General features: G+C 36.6%; 1 protein-coding gene across 2 annotated transcripts in view; it reads right to left on the reverse strand.

Moving 5' to 3' along the window:
• EDIL3 (EGF like repeats and discoidin domains 3) overlaps positions 1 to 18,909 on the reverse strand; it is a 262,422-nt gene that overhangs the window by 159,235 nt on the left and 84,278 nt on the right. The window lies entirely within an intron of this gene.

Raw genomic sequence — 18,909 nt, forward strand, 5'->3', positions numbered from 1 at the left:
GAACTAAGCTAATATGAGTTAAGATCTCAGCTTACATTTGTAACATCACACTCTTAACCTTTCCCTCTAATTTATCTGGTAGGATAGGCCTAATACTGCAACAGCAATGTTCAACAGAAGAGTTTCAGTCAACTTCCCTGCAGTCAAATTCACTGCAGAGCTAGCTGTTGCAGTACTAAAAAGGAGCTGTTATTAAGGCAAAGCCTTCTAAATAGTCGACTGCAGGACCCATTTATTTGGTCAGAACAGTTAATGAAGGCTTTGTCTCATAACACAGCTAAGACAGCTGCTGCTTAGCAAGCAGTTAATGAGAGGCATGGTCCACACCTTTTTCCCATCTCTCCATCTTCCACCCCTTCTGTTCCCTTCAGTGTCTTCCCAACTTGGTGCTGGCAGTAGTGAATTAATGATCCTGAAATTAAGTAGTCAGGGAGCAAAAATAGCAGTTTGGGGTTGGGTTTTTTTTTTTTTGGGGGGGGGGGAGGGGGGCAATTGCCTGATGGACTCTCCATTCCAGATGTTTATTGTCTGAGGTAAGCGATAAAAATCCCTATCTTCATACTAGAACCTTTCTTTTTTGGCAATAGATAACCGTTAAATTGCCTTAAGTTACCATCAGAAAGCACCTTTGACTGTAGACTATCTATTACCCTTACATTCAAAAGAACGAAACAGACATATTCACAGTAAAATTGTATTTTAAAAGTACATCAGTGACCTAGTTCTTTCTCTCCCCGCAGTCATTATGTTTTTTATACACATGCATCATAAAAATGGTCTTCTCACAGTCTTGCAAAGTTTTCAATGACAGAAAAAACAGCAATCAAGTGTTTCTCACTTGTATACTCTAAAAGCACCTAGAAGTCTGAGAGGACTCTCCATAAATGCAATATAGAGACCCTCTTAAGATACTAACCACAGGTATCCATACTTTTTTTTTCTTTTTTAAGAAATCTCTTCTACCAGTTGAAATGGAAGCTACTTCTGTTTGATTTTTTGTGGAATCAGTTCCATACAAACAGTGCTCCTACAGCCATGGCAAACACCGATCCACCCTGATGGTTTCAGAGCTTGCACTTGGCATACATAAAGATTTCAAACATCTTCTCAGAGATCAGTGCCGTGCTTGGTAAATTGACTTATTTGCCTTCAATAACACTCCATGTATTATGCTGGGAGAAATTAGGAAAGGAGCAGGAAGATCTTCCCTCTTTTTAGTGAAATTTCATCAGACATAGCAGAGACCTCATCAACAGCCACCAACTACATTTAAGACAAACTACAAACTTTGGTTAATTCAGTACAATATTGTATATGCAACTGTATGTAACAATTAACGTTGGACACATCAGTTATTTCTAATTGCAGAGTAGGATGGTGTCCTTTTGGGGGCTGCCAAATCCAATCAATAGAAAATAATGAATTACTGTCTGAAGCACCAGCCAACCATCTTGTCTCTAACTAAAGCTTCCTGAGGTAAATAGGTGATTTTTATTTATATAGCTTGGTGTTCAGATAAACACTGAAGAAGGCTGTGTTACAAAAACAGTGCGTTATGAAACACATAATCTAAAATGGCTTTAAAAGGGTAATTAACAGGCTAATCTTTTCCTCTTGTAACTCCTCATTTAGCGTCTAGATGTGTATTTTGAAACTAGATTAATCCAATTTGAGGTGTACATGTGTCATGATCACATCAAGATTTTAAATCTTACAATACCATGTTCTTCTACTGTATAGTTACTGAATTTAAGTAAAATGTGTTTGTAAGAGTAGAGGATTTCAAGACAGTGAAAGAAAGAAGGGAAAATGCCACCCTATTGTTTTTAAATTGAACTAATCATATACATCGTTAGTTCAATAACAACATGACAGCTAATTCCACAAAAAGGGAACTGAGTATTTAAATCTTAAGAACAACAGAATCAGAAGTAAATAAACAAACTACAAACTAAGTCAATCAAGCATGTTGTAATTTCTCAAGGTAACAGTGGCAGAGGACTACACAAACAGAACAGAACATGGAAGTTAGTTAGAAGTTCTGTTATTAAATTTTACAAATGCCTCAAATCTCTATTAGCTGCAAGCTCAACTGCTGCTTGAGCAACAAATACTTAAAAGTACTAGTGACTGTGCATTAAAACTGGTTAAACAAAATAATTCAATTATACAAAGAATATTGCACTAACAATTTTTTTCAGATTGCTATTTGAATAATATCCTTAGACTTACTATGGGGATGAATACTAGCATTAGCAATTCAAACCTGGATTCCTTTATTACTCTGAGGGTTGTTTCAGTGTGACCACCCTGCACTTGGGTACACATCTAAATAAAATATGATAGCTGAATCTCAGCTGAAATACATCATTCAGATGCCAAGACAGCTATGCCAATAACATATATTTTCTGTTTGTTTAATTAATTTTGACAATTTGATTGCTGGTTTAGGCTCTTTCAGGAATACACTATATTAATTTCTTGTCTGAGTTAGACTAGAGTTAGTAAGAACTGTTTTTGTAAAATGCGAAAGACCTAGTTCTATTTGCCAATACAGTATTTCTTAACCCTAGACAGAAATTAAAGATGTGTATTAAAAACAGATAAGAAAATGCAGTTAAGAAATTGTTTGTACTTCATGCACACTTTTTAAAAATCAAATGAACTTTATCTCTTGCTGTATGTGCCAGGACTTCTTTCACCGTACATAGCTTGATAAACCATGTTTAAAAAAACAGCCTTCAGTAAGCTATTGAATACTCAAAGAATATACTATTTTTGCTTTATCATACCAGCTCAAATGCAATGTCAGCACTCTGCTTTCCACTCATTAAGTAAATGCACTAAATTACCACACCAAAAATTTCCTACACAACACCACTTTTTTTTTTTGCATCTGCAGTGATTTAAAACTTGAAGTTATTTTAAAAAGCTATTTATACAGTGACTCATCTCCATAGTAATTATCTGTAATTTACTTTCTTTACTTATTTCAGAGGGGTAGAGAGGGAGTAAGCTGGAATTGCCTTGCTCAACTGAGCTGGCACAAGCTGGTGACTCACTACACTGGGTGGTGGATCACCATTAGCCTGCTTTCTCCTTCTGACTCCAGAGCTGTAAGACTCACACAGAGGAGCCAGGTATTTGACAAAAAAGACCCCAAGAGAGTCAAGGACATCCCCAAATCATGGTCTTATAGCAGCATTGCCTGACCTTAAACTGTAAACTACTCTGCAGCTTTAAAGAACATTTTTCTTCCCCTTTTAATGCATCATTGACAAAATATATTAAGACATACGGCAGCACAAACATTAGTTTTTATCTTCTTAGAGAAAATCCGATGTTCGCTTGGGAAAACTTAATCGTGTTTTCCTTATAGATGAATAATACTGCATGACATTAGTGGAGAAAAAAACACAAGAAGGCATGGGCAGATTTGGAAAGCATATACTGGGATATATATTGTCTAACATATATTAGCTTAAGAGAGATAATGTAACAAGGCAATGCTTGGCTAATATCTGAATACCTATGACAGACTTCTGATTATTTCTGTTACAATGGTAGAAGCCTTGAATGTCTGAGCAAAATCTGAACTTTGAAGCATAAGTAACTTGAGGAAGGCAGATTCAGTGTAACAGTGTGCTACACCCCGTTACATATTATGGCACATTACATTAGTTTACTGTTTATATTAAGGTTTGTGTTAATTTTATATTAACATGAAATATGTCTGTCTTTAACATTCAAATAAAATGTAAGACTCATATACAAAAGAATAAACTTAGATATATGACCTTATCTATATGAAAAAGTCTATGCATGAGCTCTACAAAATTATCCAAATGAACCACCTGTGAAAAGTAGGATCCAAAAGCAAACATTTTTCTGAATGCAACATCAAAAAAAAAAGATATTCTGCTCAGCATCAAATCTCACGATCTCAGAGGACTTGCAGACTACGAAGACTCACTGACATCCCCAAAACTCGGCATCAGACATTAAGAGCGTGATTTTGATGCTACAGATGTTTCATTGAAAATACATGCCTAGGAAGTCTGTCTCTTCACCTGGTCACCATTTGACAGATGCCAGTTCATTTTTCCATAGACTGTCTCAATCTTCTTTGGTTCTCAACATGGCCCTGTGGGCAGTATTGGCATGACTGATGAGGCAATCCATCATCACGCAGAGAGCTGAAACAAGCCGTCTTTCCACCAAAGCCCCCATTGCACCAAACCTCGCTCTGCCCCATGCTGTCAGATTAAACGTGCTAAAGACACCTCCAAGCCACAGCTCATATGATTAACGCTATCTCACCAACTTGTAACAACTAATTCAACCAACTCAGCTGGCTGCCACTGCAACAACTGATGCAAACAATCATCACCCCTACTTACAAAGAGGAGCAGCAAACCCTAAGAAAAACAGATTGGGTTTAAGATGCATGAATCTGATGAATCTGGAAAATGCACCATTTCTGCCAGTTGGTCAAAGATACATCTGTAGTGTGAGTAAGATGTTTTTATCTTGCAGTTTTACAGTGAGGTTCGGTTTGTCCTGTTACTGTGTGTTAATTGTAATTGTAGTGCTGGGACACCAGCACATCCTTCACTATTCACAGGCCCTTGGGAACAGCAGTGCCTCCTTCTAGCTTCAGCTGGCTAAGTGGTGTCTGCAGCTATTCTTGGAAAAAAAAGAAAAGAAAACAAGAAGGAAGACACAAGGCAACTCACTAGTGCATGTCAGCGATAACTCACTATGAACTGATAAAAGTCTGCTTGGATGACAGATATTAAATGCAAAACAAAGTCATTAATTAAGAAACCCTAGAAATGCCTGTGGCACTTAATAGAGGAAACCTATTACTGTTCATAGGTTTACATCCACTTAAGCACTTAAGCCTATGAAAAACTTACTCTTTCTTCTCTTCATTATTTTATTTCAAGAAATAAATTTCTAACAAAAAGTGGGTGTCTGAGCAAAATTTCAGGTATTATTAAAATCTAGAATACTCATGTCTTAAAATGACAGTGTTAAAAATACCAATAAGGGTGGCTAATTCATTCTCACCAGTCTTCCTTTTTTTGTAAGCATCAGGGCCTGGTGCTAAACAAGAACATGTTTAAATATGAAAGAAAAGATTTATTTAGGTGAAATTCTATATTTTGAAGAAGACAAGATTAGATAATGATTTTTGTGGTTAGTGTCTTCACATTTACAACTCTGTAGAACAAGGCAGTCAATGAAGTGCCCACTGAGCCTTGTTTTTGGCAGGATGTTCTTCTTAAGGAAAACAGCAGAAAAAGATGTAGTTTTAAAACAATTATTTAGTTCTCAGTCAGCTGGAGTTCTTGCCAAGGTTTCAAGTGCTGCCAAAGGTGCAACAGCACTTAAAGCCATAATTCTGAAACCAGGAGTAGTCTGTCATGACTTGAAATATCACGCAATTTTACATACACACACACATACACACTTGCATGCTGTCACATGCAATTTTAAGATGTGCACATTCCAAAAGAGCAAAGAATGTAATCAGAAAATGTCCTAGCACTTTTATGTACAAACCCAAGTAAACTCAAATAGCTAAGTGACTAAGACCACAGATCAGTATACAGTAGTATTTGCTTCTTTAAATTTCAAAGAGCATTCTCCAACATCCAAATGTGTAATCTTAAAATTAAATACTAAAAAAGGCTGTAAAATATAGTTATGGTTAAGTAGGTACTTGCTAGCATCAGTTACACTCATGGATGCAAAAACCTATCCAGGATATCCCCACAGTTACACACAGAAAGCTTTGTCTTCCAAGCCAAACAATTTCGTATTTTCATATTTCAGTCACTTGCCTGAAGCTTTTTCACTTGGTTGTTTTGAGTGTTTTAAGGGAAATTTGACAAGATATTCTTATGTGAATGGAGAGCTTTAAAATAACATCATATATCTCACTGAAAGGTAATGATGATGATAATAACTTTATTTTATGGATATTCTCCCTCTTAGGAAAAAAAAGCCACAAACCAAAATAAAAGCTGACTCAGATGCTCGCAGTGTGTTTGAGTCTGGGTTTGGAATTGTATAGGAGGCTGGATTAGCTCTATCACTGCAGATGTGTACCCAAGTACTTGATCCAGGCCAAGTCAAACGTACCTGGGTGCCATGCCAGATATACCACTCCTTTGTATTATGGGCTGAAAATGTGTTCCATCTCAATACACAGATGACAGAAGCTGACTGAGATGGCAGTTTGATGTGCTTTTGAGAACAGTTTACTCAAAGCTAGGAAAATCCTGGCACTTGCTCTCTGTGCAAGGGAGGAGAGCAAGGCTTTCTCAAAGATACAAAAATTCAGGCTGAAACCAAGTGGGACTGAGATAAGTAAATGTTGAACAGGGTTTGAGCATCACCAAATCTTCCATCAGAAATAAGAAGATAGAATTACTACCATAGTACTTGACAATATTCAACATCCCATAGCATGAGGAAAGATTCAAGACAATAAAAAATGCTCAAAACAGAGCAGAAAATAGCAGTTAAAACAAATAAACCCCAACTTTACATGGTCCTGTAACATCAGATACTAACTTTAATGCACAAACTTTCTATGAAACTATTGTGCCACTTCTCACCCCAGACTAACCTCAACCAGCCAGTCTGCTGCGAGTGAAGTATGTCCAGGTTGACCAGCTTGCCTTGCTGAAATACGTACTAGGAAGTTAAATAAACACATAGGAAAACCCAACAACTTTCAAACCCTAAAATTTCAGGACGAAGATGTATCCTGCAATTTTCATTGATTTCCCAAATACTTTGTGGGTTTTGGCCAGATTTTCTAATATGCCAGTTACAAAGATAGTACTACCATCCTTTCTGGGGAATGAAGCTGTGTAAACCAACAAACAGACCACCATATGAAAAGTCTTTAGATTGGATCACGATGAAATTAGAAGTACTCAATGGTCACTGTTTCATACTAAAAACAACATATTAAACACAACTGCATAGGACCATGAGCATACAGTTCTCAGTTCAAATGCCTTCCTCAGTTCATAGGCCCTACAGAAGAATTAACTTTTTTTTAAAAATCCAAGTCTATAGTACTCTTTTCAGCATGACTGAGGGCCGGCATATTGCTTTACTGAGATAATTTCCATGCAACACAATCTTCATCACAGAAAATTTGAGCTGTAAATTGCATAACGTGCCAAGAGGAGAATTCAAAGGAGCAGATGGCAGCTAAAATGAAGGCTGTGGTGTTAGAGGAGCCCCATGCAGGGAGACATATCACTTTGGTGCAGTATGTGTTTTTAATCGTTTTTTAGTAACTTCAGGAATGAGCAATAGGAAATATGCCACCATAAAGCTACAGGGCATGAATACAGGTATAGAAAAGAGAAGATTTGAGTCCTGGTGCAAGAAAGGCAAAGCAGATATTTTTAAATGAATAAAACAATATTTTGATTGCCCAGGTAAATTTTGGAGACTGGGACATACTGCTTCAGGAATGATTGTTATATCAGTATTCACTTCTAGCTTTTCTGATTGGTCAGAAACAAAAGAAGATCCTATTATCTTTGTAGCTAATATTGGCTTTATATTTAACTTCAGTACCACCTGAATAAGTACCTGAATATGTTTGAATCCGTTATTGTTTACTGTTGAAAAATACATGTTGAAACATACCTATGATGTAGACTGTGGCAAAACAGTGTCAATAATGTCCAGCTTCAGTAAAACACTGCCCTCATCTAGATCTCAAAGAATTTATTACTGTATGTCTATGTTAAAAACAGCAACAATGACTCACAGACAATATCGATTTATCTGAGGATATCTGCAGAGCCCATACTGAACCTGGACCTTTTCAAAACTAGCACATTGTTCTGCCCTAAAATACAAGTGACAAGCTTACTTTAAACCTGGGGCAGTTTGAACAAATTACTATGCCCTAGACTGGTTTTACTGAGCTTGTGAAGTTCTTTGCTGACAACTGTATTTCAACAAATAGAAATGCCAAAAGAGAAACATGCTTAAACATAAGTGTAAAACCAGATGTTTTTCTCTCTTGCTGACACTAACATGGCTTTGCTATATGCAGTGAAACAAGGCAAGAGAGAACAAGGTGATATGAAATAAAAAAATATACCTGGCATGAGGTTTCTTTATTCTCAGAAATCCTACATTTTTCCCTTTAAATTGTCATCTGTACACTATTCTTAATTTTTCAGAAAATAATTAAATCTTGAGTACTCAAGGCTTTTTCTCAGAACAAGTGAAGATAATTTACATTGATTTTTCTTTTATCATAATGAATAAAGCCACTAGAAGTCAACAGTTTATCAGCCGTTCTGACTTCACCCCTGTAACAAGCATTTTCACAGCAGCCGTCAGTCAGCACTCTGGTGCTCCTCCACGCCTTTCAATTTTCATTAGTGTACGAGTCAGGCCTATTGATTTTGAGCTGTTGGGGTTTTTTTTAGATTTTTTTCATCCCAAGTGTATGGATTTTCTGAAAACCACCTCATCCCTACTTTTCCAGAGATTCCTCAGAGCAGATTTATTCATTTTCTGTGCAACTTCTGTCAGAAGCAGAGTTCTGCATTTTCAGAGGATGCTTAGCACCCTCTCCAGTGGCTGCATTTCAAAAGCAATCCCAACCAGCACCTCCCACTGTGAGAAATAAGAGCTGTCGGGCTCTGGCAAGGTGTGTTAAAAATCTGTCCTTCATTCCTTTTGATTTTCCCTCTTCCATGCTGCAAACAGATGGCAAAACCTCTCCTTGCATTACCCCCTTCCAGCCGATGTTTGGTGGAATCGAGAGCACTTCCATCCACTCGCATCTCCACTGCACACCATTGCAGCCCACCACAACAACAAGGATTACTATTCACAAAATCTGTTCCTCTCAGCACTTGAGATGTTGCAAATGCTTTTTACTTGGTCAGTTCAAGTCAGAATTATGTAAATCAATACTTTGATCCTTGCTTCTGGATCCGGTAATGCCTTGTGCTCTTCGTAAAAAGGCATACAGAAATGCAGGATACACAGAGAAAGCTGTATGGTGCTCTCAACCATTGAATACAAGATCCATAATCTCACCTCTTATCTCCTTATGTGGCACTTTTGTTTGGGCTGTCAAAGTGCTCGCTGTTCTAGATTCCAGATACTGGACAATATGTAAGATTTTTATATTTTTCTTACAGGACCAGAGAGGCTGCGGAGTCTCCCTCTTTGGAGATATCCCAAAGCCATCTTGACATCATCCTGGGCAACCAACTCTAGGTGGCCCTGCTTGAGCAGGGAAGGTTGGACCAGAGGACCTCCAGAGGTCCCTTCACACCTCAACCCTGCTGTGATTCTGTGAATCACATTGTCTTTAAGGAACAATTAACAGAAGGGCTGTGCAATGGGAAAGAAACAAAATATATTTCTACAGTTACTCAACTTTTTTCCTTTAAGTATTAGCCACCTTCCAATTTCTTTACATAGTGATCTAACATGCATTTTATGACACGTTAACTGTCATACTATCATTACTGAAATATATTACATTTAAAGGACTAATTACAATCACAGTGATAGAAAAATCCCTACTGCTTCCATAGTCTTCATCTCTAATGTTCAAGGTAAATACATTTAAGTGCTGTAAGTGTATGCTTCTGGAGATCTGGGAAAATGATAAGCAAATACTCACATACTTAATTTGGAGGAATCACTGAGAAAACCTTGACTGGAACATCATTGATTTCCATTACAGTTAAGTGCACTAAGGAAAAAGAAATTATGAGCATGTCTTCTCCATCATTAATTGCTTACTTCAGGACAGAACCTGAAGAATAATCTTTTGCTGTGTTGGGTTTTTTTCCCCACCTAATGGAAAAAAAATCAGTATATATTAAGCAGAAGTGAAAAACTTTGTATTTGGGTCAACCTAAAACTTTCATTTTTGTAGTGAAATACCTTATCTTAATTTCATCAACCCTTTTAAGAGACAAAATAAAAACCCAATAATTTTAAAACACTTGGAATATTTTTCAAAAAATTCAAAATTAGACATCAATAAACATTGTCTTATGAAAATAAAAATGAAATTAATTAATATCTTTTCATGAATATTTTCCCAAGTTTTTAGGTTAAACCTTTTTTCTGTTCGTTTTTAGGTCAAAGACATATGTGTTAGTTTTTAAAGTAAAAAATTCCTTCTGAATTTAACTGGCATTCATGAATAATTTGCGTGGCCCCCATGGCATTTTCCAGTTAATAGTCATGCAAAAAAAGTTCAAGTTTAAAGATGGGCAGTCTAAATGCCTATAATGCTAACAGATGCTGTTTTATTGCATTTTCAGTTGCTCAACTTTATACAGCATTATTAAAGTTAAGACGAAATAGTCTCTAATACCAGTATCTAATAACAAAGCAAACTTGAAATAACTCCACTGACTTAACTAAAAGACAAAAATTAATCCCACAAAATTTTGTCAAACAAAGTTAATTCCCCTCCCCCCCCAAACCCTTTTTTTCACTAGGAATTTTATGATGACTTCACTGAACAGAAAATAATCCCCTTAAGGAAATTCACTATAATATTAAATTTTAAATTAAATCATGTATTTTAAAGTCTATGTTAATTACTATCTACAACATTCTGCAAGAGCTTTCTACATCAAAGATTATTATGACTAAATACAAGATATATTCAAGAAATAGACATAAAAAATAGTAGTCATGAAATATTCATATGGTGAGCAAATTCTTCTACTTCATAAATATTCCATGTTTTAACCTAGTGAATTTTAGCCATGACTCTGCATTAAAAGGACAAAATGACACACTATATATGTAAAAAAGTACGCACAGACATATATACAGACATACATGCCCTCCTACTGTAGGCTGACAGCAAAATGTCTGATTGCTATCTGCAGTCAATTACTAAAGTGAAACAGCCAATATTTGACTGAATTTCCTTTACTTATGTATCTCCTTAGTGATTCTTTGCACCACACAAAGGCCTTTACCTAAGATCCATTTTATAAATGTAGAAGTGACTGACTGAATTTATTGTCTTCTGCTGACCTGGAATAAATCAATCAAATACACATTTATATTACCTTCCACAGGCTGTCCTTCTTTTACTGTACCATCTTGCAGTTTAAAAATTATTTAAATGGCCTCTCATATCACTAAGGGACAATTCAGACCTATATAATGCAGATAGGAACTCCACTGAAATCACTGGAATTTAGTCTAGCCAGGACAAAATCTGAGCTTACAACTCCAGGATAATTAATTCCTCTGTAATTAGGTCAAGCCTTCCCAGCAGAAAGTGATCATGTAAATTTTGCTACCATTTTGTCACGATAAATGCATACCTCAGTGAGTGAGAAGCTTAATGAGGTTCTAGCTGTTTTCCAAAATTTATTATAGTGCAAAAATCTTCAGCCTTCACTCCACACGTGGCCTCACAAGATCAGCGAAGGTCAGTAGTTGAAGGTCTGTCTTTGGTTACTGTGCATCAAGGTGGTCAATCAATTCACAGGAGAGGGTTTTTGTTCCTTTTTTTTATATTGGCAGAATCTTCTGTGCTCCTCAGGGGAGAGGACAGCTCAATTTAATGAACTTTATTTTCCTTCAGATAGTCTTGTACCTGATGTATCAAGGAACTTAAAAAGTGACAGCCATTTTGGTGGACTGAGGGACTTGGTAAAAACTCAGGACTGGCAGATATTGTTTGTTTCCTAATAACAGTAAGGAGGAAAAAAGTTAATGGTAAATCCATGTTATCCATAAAAATTGAACCAGTAAACTGAAAACAAGCGAACCAAAATGTTTTCTGTCCATGTTTCCTCTCCTTCATCTTCTGAAAGTCCTTTTGCCTTTCTTAGTCACCTTGAACCCTTTGAAGGGTACTTCTTGTCTGTTTTCTGTATTGTTTGATCTGCACTGCACAGTGACGAGAGGGATGCTGTTGTTTGTTTTTTATAAAAATGAAAGTTCCTATTACTTTTCAAAAGAATTCCTGATGGAAATCTTGCAAATGAATTAGATTTTTGTACTTGATATAAACTTCCTTATTTTAGTTTTTTTCTGTATGTTGTGTACATCTTCAAGTATGATATTCCATGAATAAATGTCCCAAATCGTTTGATTACTACGGTGGTTTGGGAGTTTGTTTCCAACCTATGATGCTAGTGATACTAATTCTTTAGGTTGTTTGTATATCAAACTTCTTCCAGCTCTCTTAGGCCAAACCAGAGGGTGAATAAGGTTCTTGTAAGCTTTTCAAAAAGATATCCCATCTATGTCCTGTGGTCTACATCAGCTTTTGTAAATTTAAGCCTGTTATCTGCTGCTGTTTTGCAATAAAATTATATTTACAGGTTGCCATCACCTCATATCATTATCATAGGTTGCTATTTCCTTCATCCTTTCAGTAAGAATGCCATCACCATAATGCCAGTTGTACCTGCTGTTATGTTAACCAAGGATACGTCTGGACCCACAAAAAGTCCATGTTTAGGAACAACTTCCAAAAAATGTGTTGAACATGGTCAAAACAATCCAGAACTTACCATTTGTCATCCGGTTTTGTTCAAAGCACACTATGTTGGATAACAGCCAGTACAAATATTTGTTTTTAAATAACTACTGCAGTGGCCCAGGGTTAAAGCAAAACCCTCAGTTTATCCTCAATGCTAAGCTGCTGATCAGTTATGGTGTATTCAAAATACGATGGGGTTTCATACTGCTCACCCTTTCATTCATGAACGTTACTGCTGGAATATTTACGGGAAACTTTATTTCTATGTTCAGCTTCTCTCTGGGTGCTCATCACATCGAATTACACAACCTTACACTTTGTTCAAATGCACACACCTGCATTCTCCTCCTCTTTCAAGTTGGAACCACTGCTGATATTGTACTCTGCACAGTCCTATGTACAGTTTGCAATATCCAGTTGCCTACATGATTCTGCTGTATGACACCATGCCAGATTAATATCTTTTCTTGCTCTACGGCTTTCTCATCAGCAATCTATATTTACCCACTGATCACAGAATTATTTTGCTGTGTCATACAGTCCATTTTTCATCATGTCACTCACTTCTTTTTAATATTAGGAGTAAATATTACTGTAAATGAGCTTACTGGATATAGAGACATAACAAATCTTCAAAAAAACCCCATAAAATTAGTTTCCTGCTTCTTATAACGATGCTAAAACAGATTTGTATTAAGGTGCCCAGTTCTTGTATCTACATTTCAGCAAAGACTTGAAAATATCAAAGAGAAAACTAACACCTCAGAAATGTTACCAAAACAAGAAACACTAGAAATTACCAGAAATAAGGGTTAGAGAGTTCTGTTACTCAGGTGATGGAAACATAAACAGAGAAGCACCTGAGCTCTATTTACATATAGAAAATAAACCTGATGCTGAAAAGCTTTTTCTTTTCTTTTTAAACACATTGTGCTGACGAAGATAACGAAGTTCAGTAAATTGGAGACGTTCACCATAAAACATGAAGTGATGTGTCTAGATGAAGATGTAACTGTATATTGTACCACACTGGTAGTCATATAAATGGTCAGGAAAAAAAATTACCCTGAAATATGCATAATCAAAACAACGGCATTTTCCAGCAACTTTTAGAGCAGAGGCTGCCAACTAGATCAGCTAGGCTTCTCTCACCTCATCAAATTCCCTACTCTAAAATCCCTTCTTCTTTCCTTGTATATCACATTTGCAAGCTTCCTGAGAAGTGCAAAGCTTTAGTCTGACTCTTTGGACTTCATGCAGCAGAATTTGGGTGTGATGACACACCGTGATTTACAGGAGGTCATACTGTATTTCCTAATGGTCTGTTTGGGTCCTAACATTGACGAATCCTCATAGCCAATCAGAAATCCAATTCTATTCAAGTTGCATGCTTGTGAATAATGGACCCTGAATACTTGTTTAAAATTTTATAGTGCACATACCTTCAAAACAAAAAAAAAATCTCAAAAAAAGTACTATGAATGTGCTTTGGTTCTTTGGAAAATGCTCAAATCATCAGTTACTAAAGCACTGTTTCTTTTGTAAGTGTAGTTACTCAAATAGGGTGGCATGATTTTGTTTACCATACAATCCCATAAACTGAACATATTTTTCTACTTTCCCTGAAGCATGACAGCTGCATTCTCAGCTCCTCTGTTGTCATTTTGCCCTGACAAAGGGTTTGAGAACCCTTTTTCCAGGTTCTTCAATACTTTCTGTATTCCCAAAGAGTGGAAATGTGTAGTCCTACAGATTACATAGTCCTAGAGTTTACACATGCCACTTACTAATCAGCAAAATGTAATTTTCCTGAAGTTCCACTTGAACTGTGGAATCAGTTCCCTCCCCTTCTCTTGTGTTACTACTCAGCTGCTTTGCTAGGCTGTTTTGATTCCTTTTAATCACGCTCCCTTCATCACTTTGTTCTCACCAGGTAGGCCATTGACGTTATGTTTCACTGTACTGCGCTCTGGTTTTCTATTAATCACATTCTCTTTGCTGCTCCAATTCTCACTAGACAGACCATTGCCACTGTGTTTCATGTACCACATGCTGGGTAATGACATGAAAAAAAAATTCTGTGTTTATAAAGCTAAAATGTCTCCTTCCTATCCAAATATGCTAGTGAAGACTATAAGGTACAAACAAACAAGATTTCTTAAGTCTCACCCACAAGTCCCATCTCCTCTCCCACTCAACCAGTAGACTTCTCAGGTTCTAGGAAGACCTGTCCCCCAAGCTAAGTGACTTCAGCACAGAAAATGTAGCTTTCTTCTCGGGCAGGCCAAAGGCATTCTGTAACATCCCATGTCTCACAGCACAACCAGCCCTACAGGGCTGAGGCAGACAGAAAATTTGCAAAGAAAAGCAAATGGTAGGCAACAAACAGGGCTATGATTTAGGGCTGCCAAGTCAAAGAGCAGTGGAATACTATGGACCATTTTTCAATGAACACAGCTCATGAGAAACATGGCTACAATACTGTTTGTTACAGGCAGAGTATGAAATTACATTCAGTGGCAAATGAAATTATATAAAAAATATACCATTTAATTCAATTCTTATTAATCAGATTATTGTAGTTTTAATACTTCTTTTCCTAAACAAGGGTCAGATATTTCTCTAAAAGTATTGCTATCAGTTTGATTTCAGCAAAGCCAGACAAGAACTGTGTAATTTAATTCTTTCTGTATTTAACTTTAAGATGCATGAAATAAATGCCTAACACATCCCAATTCTAAATCGTATCAAGATTCATAGCTTGCTAGTTTAATATTCACATTCCTTATTTTAGGAAACTTTTTATTTCATGGTTTTTGGACATTCATATATTCAGTTGCAATACTTGAAACATAATTAATCTATATAATTTTGGATTACTGATTCTTTGAAAGTGCTCAGGTCCTTTCTTCCACCCTGAGAGGGTGAGTGATGAACATGCTGATGTTTTGGAAGTATCCACAACTTGCATTCAGATTGATATATTTAATTACTTTGTTAATGCTACATTGGTCAGGGTCTGTTGTTTTAATCTAACTAAGACTGATCCCAATGACACCACTAGTGAGGATAAAGTTAATTCACTGCTTACTTTTGTTGCTGACTTAGGCTAATGTATTGTTCAGCTATGAGCTAATGACTCCTGCAGATGTTTCTTATTTTATGCCAGGAAAAGCAGAAGCTGAAATTAAATATTTTCTTTTTATGACCATTATAGTTCCCCTTATAAATTATAGCCCATTCAGTCATATTTTTGAATAAATCAAATGACACTGACAATGCACTTTTCCTATCTGCAAAAATTAATCTTACAGGACCAAATTCTGGCCGCATTAGACTGTTCATAATGAATAATATAACTGATGATTAAAAAGTTGACCTGCCTAAAATGGTGCAGAAAGTACTAAGAATTTTTAATCAAGACATACCTCTCTCTCTTTCAACAAGAGTACATTTGTACCTTGACATGTCTCTGTATTATTTCACACCCTTGCTGTCCCCACCTTACTTACACATGGAGAAACCCAAGAAGACACCTTCAAGGATGCTTTTTGTTTGATCAATGCCAATTCAAAATTACTTTACCGTATTCAGAACTGGATATGTTGTTTTGTATTTCTAGATAGTACCAATCTAATACACTGAGTTTTAGCTGTTCAAAAATATTTTTCTTGCTTGTTTCTCAGGACTTTAAGGCATGATGCACAATCACGATTCTGTTACAAGCCTTCATCTTACCACTGCCTGTGCATATGCAGATCTTGTGCCAGCAAAGGTCTGCAACAACTTCTCAGGACCTTTGCTCAGGCATATCTATGTAGCTAAGAGTCGCTACTAATGGTGGAAACTCTCTTTGCCACAGTAGGAATGTTATTAGTTCATACTGTCTCAACAGCACAAACCTGGTTAATGTAGTGGAAGGACTAATCTACTACAAGGACAGGGTTTTTGTGTGCAGAACTAAATGCAAAGAATGGATTTGAATATCTGAAAATGCTGTGTTTGGGGTTTTATGATGCCTTTTAAACAATGTTAATACTCAGACAAGTGCATTCCACTGAGCCCCAAAATACTGATGTCTGCATTCAATGTAGGTTCTCACTGAGAATCTATTTTTCACCTTAGTTAAATACAACTTGTTGGTTTGTGCACAAACATCTTGGAACTGAGCTTTTCACTATTCCTAAACCTCTAGCCACTGCAACTGACAAATAAACTAGGAAATAAGCATTTCTTAATGTTACAATCATGTTGGAGAAGAACTGGACATAAAAGAACTCAGTTCTCCTGTTCTGGTACATTTCTAATAATGTATTACCTTTTCCTCAGCTACACCCTTTATTGGCATTTACCATTCATTGCATCTCAAGGCATGCCATTTCTGGGATCACATCATCTCTATCTTTGTCCATCTGACATACTGTCAAAACACATGACTATTCACAACATCTTGGTGAAAAGCCTTGATGACACCCACACAGCAAAAAACTCAACAGGAAGCAGCATTTGGATGTTGCAACTGAACAACTTTGCAGACACTTTCTTTGGCCTCCCCAGTGAATCCTCACAGGCAGTGTCCCTCTTCCGTTATTTCTCAAGAAACAGAACAATGTGTCAAGCTGCCAGAGGCCACAAGACCAGTTCAGTAGCTAACAAAGTCTAATTTTGCTTACACCTTTAATCCTGTATGAGTTACAGCAAGGGATGTAGGTATTTCTGCAGAATAAACTTCTGAAACAGCACAACTTAACATGTGCATGCTCCTTCCTCCTGGTGAAATCAAACTTGAAGCTAAGAAACATTTGCATGAAGGATTCTTTTAATTATCCTAACATCTGAGAATTGTTTGTTTTGGTTAGTCCCAACCTCCACACCCTCCATTTTCTCTCACTGGTTAAGCAGTGCTCTCTTTGCCTGAGATCCCACAGAAACACCTTCTGCATATGGTTGGATCAAACCTTTCCCACAACTCCTCAGACCAGAGAAAGAAAGGAGAATGAGAACATTCCTTGCTCCTGTTTTTCCCCATTGATGGCTTTTGCTACAACACATCCAACAGTTTGGGGACTACCATCTTTCTTTTTGCCTTGCTTTCTTGTTTTTTGTTTGTTTTATAAAACACATTAATTGTTGATTCATAGCAAATTCATTTAGCCTTAAATATGCATTTGAAGCTGTAGTTGCTTCCAGACTAGGTTTGAAATGAGATGAGGTCATTGTCATTAAATGTTCCTAAACATTAGCATTACAAACACAGAAGTCAATTACAAGACAAAAAAAAAAAAGAAAAAAAAAAAAAAAGAAAGAATTCACTATTTGACTATAGACATAATCTTCAAAACTTGGCATTCTATTGCATTATTTGTTCATCTTTTACATGCATCTCATTATACCACCTCTATTTTTTTTTCACAACAAACCATTCATACCTCTTCCTCTGTTAATAGTCTCTAATAATTTTCTCAACGTTTCCCATTGTTTGTACTTTGAAAGGCTTAATAAATACATACTAGAAATTACTCATACTGCATTTGAAAAAAATAATTCCTTTGTGTTTGAAAAATATACTTGCACAAACTAACTTCTAAATGGATGCAAACACCTTGGCAGACCTCTAACAGCTAACTGCATTGGCAGTGTTGCAAGATAGGTTAAAATTCAGGCTTCCTCTGGTACAGTGAAGAAACCAGCAAAACTCTAAGATACTATAGCAGTACCTGACATTGATTTGTCATAGATTCTCCTCATTTAGTAGAATCAATTCAATTGTGGCTAGTGCTTTGTCTACCTTGTGCTGCCAACTCTTTTTCTTCCAGATTTAAACTTGGAGAGTGAAGCACTTTGCACAACATGGGCATCACTCCACTTAGATACACTGATACCTGCGCAGAGAAGAGAAACTTAACTTCTGTCCTGTTTCTGTTTACACCATAAAAGGCACCAGACTCCATGAAAACTGTTAAGTATGTTTAGAAGAAAAATTAACTTTAAGGCAGTTACCACAGCAGCAGCTATTCTTTCCTCTCTATTTTTTCCTACATCTGCAGCTAGAAAGACCAGCTGAGCAAACATAGTCAACAGAAGCCAAATAGTTACTGCTGTTCAAAGCCATGAGGAACTACAAAACATACTGGCTGGGATTTAGAGATATCTTGGACTTTTCCTCTGAAGCAGAAGCTCCGAATCCACACACATGCATCTTCGTCAGTGAGGAATGTTACACAGGATAAATAGTTTCCATGGTTTTTTTGGTGGGTAAAGGAATAACAAATGCATTACCCAGATGACAGTTACATGTCTTTCTGCAACACTGTATGTTTGTGAGGATGCACTGATGTAGAGAGGGAGGGTAAGAAAGAGCTGTGTAT

This window comes from Buteo buteo, chromosome Z, assembly GCF_964188355.1.
Source record: "Buteo buteo chromosome Z, bButBut1.hap1.1, whole genome shotgun sequence".
NCBI classification, from domain to species: Eukaryota; Metazoa; Chordata; class Aves; order Accipitriformes; family Accipitridae; genus Buteo; species Buteo buteo.